The sequence below is a fragment of the Ornithodoros turicata genome, chromosome 1, assembly GCF_037126465.1.
Source record: "Ornithodoros turicata isolate Travis chromosome 1, ASM3712646v1, whole genome shotgun sequence".
In the NCBI taxonomy this organism is placed as follows: Eukaryota; Metazoa; Arthropoda; class Arachnida; order Ixodida; family Argasidae; genus Ornithodoros; species Ornithodoros turicata.
This window is the reverse complement of record NC_088201.1, coordinates 220,231,384-220,238,833: the sequence shown is the minus strand read 5'-3', so window position 1 is coordinate 220,238,833 and position 7,450 is coordinate 220,231,384. Positions and strand designations below refer to the sequence as shown.

The following is a 7,450-nucleotide window of genomic DNA, read 5'->3' as shown; positions in this document are numbered from 1 at the left end:
GGTAGTAACTGCCTCTTGCTTTCCAGGCTTTCGTTTCGATGTTTCGGTTGGTCTTGGTTCGGTTGGTGCTTCGGTTTGTCGCAAAAATATAAAACAGAATGTCAAGAGAAAATGGGAGCATGCATGGGAATAAAACGAGCGATCTTATTTCAAGTGAGCATACATATGCCTGAGTAAGTACTTACAACGAAAAGAATTACACCGACAAAACGTAAGAGAAAACAATTTAATGCGGATGTCTTGTGTCCCATAGTGGACGCATCACTAATGCAATTGAGAATGAGGAGACGACAGACCAGTTCGGTTATCTAAAGGGATGAGAACGGACATCAGGGCTTGGCTTTTGGGGCTTTTAGAGTATTTTTGAGTCAGTGTTGTTGCATCAGGGTTGTGTCTGCGCGCTGTGTCGGTTTATCTTACTCTCGATATTCAATCCCGGATCCTGGAGATCCTCAGAAACGGTCTCGAATTCCTTAAACCGGCGACCACCACCTTAAGCCAGCGATTCCGCACACTCATCTTAAGGTTCCGAGCCACTTATCAAGCGATGCATATTGCCAACACAATGTACACGTTCCAAGTACGACTGATCTTTTTTGAGCAAGGCTCTCGTTGGTCCTGTTAGCATCCCTTCCTGTAGTAAACTACAGAAATTAACAAAAAGGACTTGTGAAGCTAAATACGGTGTGCATAGGGGTGACGTAGTTAATCTGCTCTGCTCATATGCACGGAACCTACAGAGATACATAAAGTGTGGCAACATTTCATATAGCTCGAGGTTTCACCATAGTTGGTAGAGCACAAAAATCGGTTGTGCTTCAGCCTTGGGTTACTCGAAAGAGGAATATCATACTTACTCGTCCCCTAGAAAAGTAATATAAGAACGAATTGTTAGAACCCTTCTGCATCAAACCTGCCTATTTCTACTACATGTGCTCGCTGCCCAACTAGATGGATTTTAATTTGCAGACTGGCGCTCTGGGTGGCTCACTCGACAGTGTACCCGCCTACTGACCTGAAGATCGCGAGGACAGTGGTAGATTGGTGGAGGGGTATAAGTATACAGTGGCTCAGACGGGGAGTCTTCAGCGTGGGACGTTGAATGTGGTGTGCCACCTGTCTGGACCTCGGCGCACTTTCGACCAGAGCTCTCAGGTGTGCAAAATCAATCCGCTCACCCAACTACTGTAGCGTCTCTCATGACAGCAGTTATCCCGCGACGTAAAGCGCCGAATTATTATTAGTATTCCATTTCCGGACTAACCACGCAGTCAACCGCTCCACGTACTCCCAGACATAGGAAGAAATTCCTGGTACCTTTTGAAATTACTAACAGATCTACACAGTTAGAGGGCACTCTTTTAGACCAATAGAAGTACACTCAGGTGATTTCGCAGTTTTTTGCACTGGATTTGCCTCCGAGAAGCAGAACATGGTGGAATAAGGTGCATTAACCTAGATGCTGCATAGCCTTAGAGGATCGTTACGGGAAACTCTTCGAATCGAAGTCTGATGTGGTCCGCACTCACCTTCCACAATTATTTCCTCCGTTGGCATCAGAGGATAACTTAGACTCATGCTTTCTTCTATGTCGCCTGCTGAGCTCATAGCATCGGCTGAGAAGTTCTGTTCTGTAAAGATCATAAACGAGAATACCGTAAACTCAGCTGCGAAGATAAGATAAATCATTATGGACTTAAAATGCACGTTACGATAATATGGGAGCGTATTCATACACAGGCATCTATCAGGTTGTTTTTTCACCTTTTTTGTTTTTATCCAATAATCTATGGGAGCAGCATAGATGACGTGTTTACAGTTCAGTTCTATGGCCCGGCAGCAAACTCTGGAGGACTGTATGTAACTACAAGGACAAAACTGAGTTAGCGGAACGGGAGGCAATCCCCGTTGAAATCAATTGTGCCTTTGTAAACCGACAACAGCTCCCTAAAATGTATTCCAAGCTTTCGTGTGGTGGACCATGCTTCATCAGGTAACAATGAAATGGTGAACTCGCACAACTCTACATAGACACGTAAAAGAAGGAAATATATATATTTGGATTAGGCTAAGAATGCGAGGGTTGGATAAACAAGAGAGATTTCCTTCCTCACATCTGTACTATACTCTACTGGGCTGCTTAAACTATTTCGGTCCAAAACAAAAAACGACATCCTAGTCTGCCTCTGTTTCGCTGTACTCGGCGCTAACCGTTGAATGATTCAGGTATCTGGCGTCGTATTCGCTTCCACACAGACGGCAAAGCGGCGTTCCCTTTTCAACCCTGGTTTCAGCAGTTATTTATTTATTTATTTTAGAATACTTTAGAATGACTCGCATTCCACAGCTTGCTGAGGGAGATTGTTCCAACTTTGGATTGCTGCCGGGAAAAAATAATTCCTGAAACAGTTTGAGTGGAAACGGTACTGGTCAATATGTCTGGAGTGTTTATTACGAGAACTACCTCTGTTCGCCAGAACAATGTATAATTATCAATTAATACACTTCTGATTATTCAAAATTAGCCAAAGATTTTTTTCACCGTTGAACTCAGTCGATGGGACAGCGTGGGAACATTGCGCGAACATCTGTTAAAATTAACGCACATCGTTATATTTCTGCTTATGTACCTGACAATTTGCGCCAAAGGATGACCTGTGAAAGTAAAAACCTTGGAGCAGCTTTAAAAATAAAAATAAATAAATGCATAACAGAATAACTCAGTGCTGATATTTTAATTTATTCAGTATTTCGTCCTTTTGCCATATTTTGTTATTTTTAACGCCGCTCCAAGGTTATTACTTTCACAGACCATCCCTTTGACACACATATTAGGAACAAACACCAACAATTTTATTTTTGACCTTGGAGAGTTGGGAGTTTCATCGCCACAGGCGATGCTCTACCCCATTGCTGGTGGGAATGTGGGGAATAAAATAACGAGCCCCTTCACAATAACGATCGAAGTCTGATGGTGTCCAGAAGTGTCAGAAGAGCTTTCAGCGCAGAGCGTTGCTGGGCTCGGGGATATTAGGAACGAATATAGAAATATAACTAAGGAACTAGGGTATGGAAAGGGAACGCCGCTCTGTCGTCTGTGATGAACCAAATATGGCGCCTGATACCTGAATTATTCAACGGTCAGCGATGAGTACAACAGAGCAGAGGCCCACTAGGATATCATAGAATTATCACACGAATATCATACGGATATCGTTTTTCTTTTGAATTAAAAGTTTTTGCAACCAAGTAGAGCATAATACAGGTAGGAGGAAGAAAATCAAACTCTTGTTATTCAACCTCGCATTCTTATTCTCCCAATATCTCTTTCCTTTTTTAAGTGTCCATGTACATCTGCGAGTACACCATTACGTTCTTTTCTGGCGAAGCATGGTCCGACACGCGAAACCTTCTAATAAATTTCAGCAAGCTTCATTGCCGTTTTTCCAACGTCTACACAACTACTGGACCTGACTTTTTCGACTCTACCAGAGTATACCTCATTGGACAAAATCCAGAAAAGAACGCGTGTCGCCAAATATCCATCGCATACAAATTTATGCATACAAATGAGCCGAAACCGAAACAACGCGCATCCGGAGCGCATGACTTTCGCCGACGGAGGCTTATCTTGGTCGGAAAGTGGTTTATCTGAAAACCAGATCGATGCTTACTCAAATCATCTGCATTGCCGCAAAATTACGTGCGCCGTGATCCCTGCGTTCCCGGTCACCGCGGTTTCGGCACATTTGTATAGCGAACTTTGCTGATGGATACGCACGTATGTGTTTCGTGAAATGAATGTGAAATGAATGAATGTGAAATGAATGTGAAACCATGCAGAACGGCATTCGTCGATCTTTCGCAAGCTTTTCCTTAGGCGTCTTTCCTGACGAGGTGCGCCTTATTCTAACAGGCAATGATGTCACCCGGGACCGTCGGGACGAACACGCAAATCGTATCACCGACTACGCTTTGGCTATCCTTGCTGATGTGCTTCCCACGGATTCTGAGCCTAACAGCGACTTCGCTAGTTCGCAGTTGCTCGCTTCACCAGTGAAACGAGGAAAATGTCGACGCAGTAGACCAACCTACGAGCTAGTCTTGATTGTCAGTCTCTCAGATTCCGGCCATTGTCCCCAGTTCATCCTACGAATAGCTTTTGGCGACTTCTCATCAACTTATTACGCTGTGCAACCTGTCCTCTTTCTATGATGCACCATGCCACCCATCGTATAGAGCGGACAGCCGCCAAGACGTTCGGGACGCAACACGTGTCATCAGATCGGACCGCATTAAAGCCCGCCGTCATGTCTGCTCTCACTGGGCAACACGCAGTACTATCCCGTACGGACTAAACTGTGTGAACCGCAACGGCAGGGAAGATACATCACCCTTTCACCGTGTCATGCAGGCCTACGTCGCATCTCACGCCTTTGCGTCTGCCGTTGCAGTCTCTGTTTAGATCTAGGGGTTGGGGGTATATAGCCCTAGAAGGCGATGTAGGCACGCGCAATTTGTCCGTAAAATTAGATATGACCGGCCAAGTACGCGCATTATTATATCTTTATTTATCGCTTCAGTGAATGGGAGCTGAGCCAAAAAAGTCCAGAGGATCGCTAGCCTCATCACCGGGCGCTCGTAAGGCGACACCTCTAGTTAGTGGGTTAGTTCTTTGGGTTCTGTTTTCAAACGCATACACAATATTTGACGAACCTGAGTCAGGTCTGCCTATAGTCTCCGAAAGGACCGGATTTGTCACTCTTAGTTCATACACTAGCCGCATTTATTCGGTCGAATAGATTTCATCAGCAAACATATACAGAAGCATTATTGTGAAAATACAGCAGTTAATAGCTATAACTTTACTAGTACATCCGTGTTCACTCCATGAGACGATATTTGCTATAACTGTACAGAGATCTGAACACATCAGAGATCTATCACAGTAACCCACTCTGTCCGAAGCGTTCGCCGTTCCGTAGACGGTTATCTCAGGCTTACTTCAAATATCTGATCATGGAGACAATGATAGTTTTTCTTTTCTCTTGACGCGTCTTAATGAATGGTTTTAGCACAATTTAGCAGCGTCTGCCAGTCTGAGCACACCTGAGATTATTGTCAAGTAAAATTGTAAGTTTTTTTTTTTGAGAAACCGTTTTGACCGGTGAATAAATGAGAAAGTCGTCTGCGAACGGACCTACAGTAATGTGACGGTCAACACCAATATGGCTATTGTTAATATATGTTAAACGAAATAAGGGTTCCAGTACAGATCCGTAGCACACATCAGAAATCGGTGCAACAATGTCGGGTGGACTACATTGCAATCGAACATACTGTGTCCGAAGATACAAGCATTCATCTAATGGCTCGTGAATACCAGCACCATCCAGGCTAACAATTTAAGGTGTAATGCATTACCAGAGGCCTTTAGAAAAGTCAGCTGGGCTCCTTCATTCAAACAGCGCGCAAGATCGCTAAGAGCTTCCAACAGGCACGTTGCAGTGGATATACCTTTGCGGATAACTATGCTGATTTATGGGAAAGAATTTGACTTCCGCGAACGTCATTATCTGGAGACCAATGATATCTTGCATTGCGTTCCATCACTTTTCAAGCTTCTCTAGCTACGGATGCTGCCGGGTAGTTATGTAAATTTCGCCTCCCACTCGACGTATATATCGAGAGAACGATAGCACATTCCCAATCCTCCGGCACATTTCTGTCTTCACAAGATTTCTAAGAGGTAGAGGAAATCGGAAATCCGTGCAGCTCATAGCCTTTACTTTAGACGGAGCGACAACAGCAAGATGCAAAGTTACCATGAAGGTAGCCACTTACCCATATTATTGGAAATTGTCGCCTTGACAGTGATTGCAAATAGAAGGAGGAGCAACGATGTTATTCAGGATATGCCTAACTGCGCGCTGCTCGTGTAGAATGAAATTTCTTCAACTTCTTCCAGCTCGTGCTTCGATCTCATCTTGCACGCCATTAACGAACCATAGAACCTTCGGACAATTAACCGATTACGTGAAAATGCAAAACGACATGGTGACAACCTTAGCAGCTCAGTAGATAGCGTTCTGCTTTGTTGGGCTCAAAACCAGTCGATAGATCAAGGCGGAAGAAAGTAGCAACCTGGGGAGGTGTGCATATTTCGAAAACCGCTCCCGTACAACAGGTCGCGCCTCCGCATTTAAGGCAGACGTTTCATTCTTGGCACTTCATTCTTTTCTAAGCAATTTTAAGTTTTTTTTTTTTTTTCGGATCACCGAACCCAAAACCGAAACAAATAGTTTTGTGATGCCACCACATCGATTTCTCGAGACCTTCCGGTTAACAGATGCCGCTGTAAAACAAAAAACGTTATGCATAAAAACTTGTCATAATTTGCAAAAACCCACCACTTATATACACATTACGGTAGTACAAACTTTTAAAAAAGTAGAATCAGAAGAATGTTGTTGTTGTTGGTGCTCCTCGAGCGGGATGGCGCTTAGAATGTGTCTTCTGTCCTCTTTTTTCTGTCTTCGTCAGTCCTCGTGGTGGTGCAGAAAGTGTTCAACGAGTAAACAACTGGATAAAGAAACGACTGGGAAATTACTCCCTCAGCTTAACTGTAAATATACTCTCACTTCTATAGGAAAAAAGATAAATAAACAATCGGAGAAAACAACTTGAGAACAAACAGGAACAATATTCTAGCTGGTTTGCAGACCACTGCCGTCTTTACATTGGCTTGCTGGTGATGCATGAACTCGACTGTCTAAGACGATATGCCCTGCAAATACGTTTGTTCGTATAAGCACGCACCGGGTGCATCGGTGGCCTAGCGTAGCGTATTCGAGCACCTCACATCTTCTACGATTTGCTGAAGCTCTTAGCATATGGTACGTCAGCTAGCGAATTGGGTTCGGGGGTGGATTACCATCATCCCTGTGGCGATAGGAAAATACAAGCTATCGATGTTTCTTGAAACTTCCATCCTGCGAACTGTAATTAATCCTTAGTTTATAAACACAGGCTACCTCTTGTTTGTCATTTCATTTCATTTAATGAATGTCACATGCAATGGAGGAAATGATATTGCTTCAGTCACGTACACAAAGCCGTAGTGGGGAATTCATGAAACATGATGTACTGCACAACGCAGCATCCTGTTTAAAATGCGGTGGTCAACACGGCCAGTGACGAAATGAGAGGAATTTATTGAAGGCGATCTGTTGTAAAGCTGCTGATTTGAAGTGACAGTCGTTTAGTAAAGCATCTTTTCCGAAGGGACGGAATACACATTTCTAGCTTTAATGGCGTTTTGCTATTTTAATGTCATTGTATTATCAATAAAATGCACATATTTATTCCGTACCCCATGAAATTGTTCTTGAAAATGTACCTGTATGGGTTCCAAATACTAAAATTCTGGGCGAATAAGAGCTTGATATAC

At 43.5% G+C, this 7,450-nt stretch overlaps 1 long non-coding RNA gene across 1 annotated transcript; it reads right to left on the bottom strand.

Moving 5' to 3' along the window:
- Window positions 1-212: 212 nt before the first annotated feature.
- On the bottom strand, window positions 213-5,872 carry LOC135376756 (uncharacterized). The gene is made up of 3 exons (XR_010417836.1): window positions 5,845-5,872; window positions 1,530-1,631; window positions 213-864 (listed from the first exon to the last, which is right to left on the bottom strand). It is a non-coding gene; the product is annotated as an uncharacterized LOC135376756 (long non-coding RNA).
- Window positions 5,873-7,450: the final 1,578 nt, after the last annotated feature.